The following is a 462-nucleotide window of genomic DNA, read 5'->3' on the forward strand; positions in this document are numbered from 1 at the left end:
GGATGAGAATGTGGAAGAGGGTGAGGATGAGGATGAGGATGAGGAATAGGATGAGGAGCAGGATAGGAGTAGGGCGAGGATGAGGATGAGGATAGGATGAGGATAGGCTGAGGATAAGGATGAGGATAAGGACGAGGACAAGGATGAGAATGTGGAAGAGGATGAGGAAGAGGATGAGGATGAGGGAGAGGATGAGGACGAGGATGAGGATAGGATGAGGAAAAGAATGAGAATGAGGATAGGATGAGGATAGGATGAGGACGAGAATGAGGATGAGGATGAGGATAGGATGAGGATGGGTATGAGGATAGGATGAGGACGAGGATGCGGATAAGATGAGGACGAGGATGAGGACGAGGATGAGTATATGGAGGAGGATATGAGGCAAATGAGAATGAGAATGAGGATAGGATAGCATGAGCATGAGGATAGGATTAGGAGTAGAATGAGGATGAGGAAGAG

The sequence above is a fragment of the Lupinus angustifolius genome, chromosome LG14, assembly GCF_001865875.1.
Source record: "Lupinus angustifolius cultivar Tanjil chromosome LG14, LupAngTanjil_v1.0, whole genome shotgun sequence".
Lineage (NCBI taxonomy): Eukaryota > Viridiplantae > Streptophyta > Magnoliopsida > Fabales > Fabaceae > Lupinus > Lupinus angustifolius.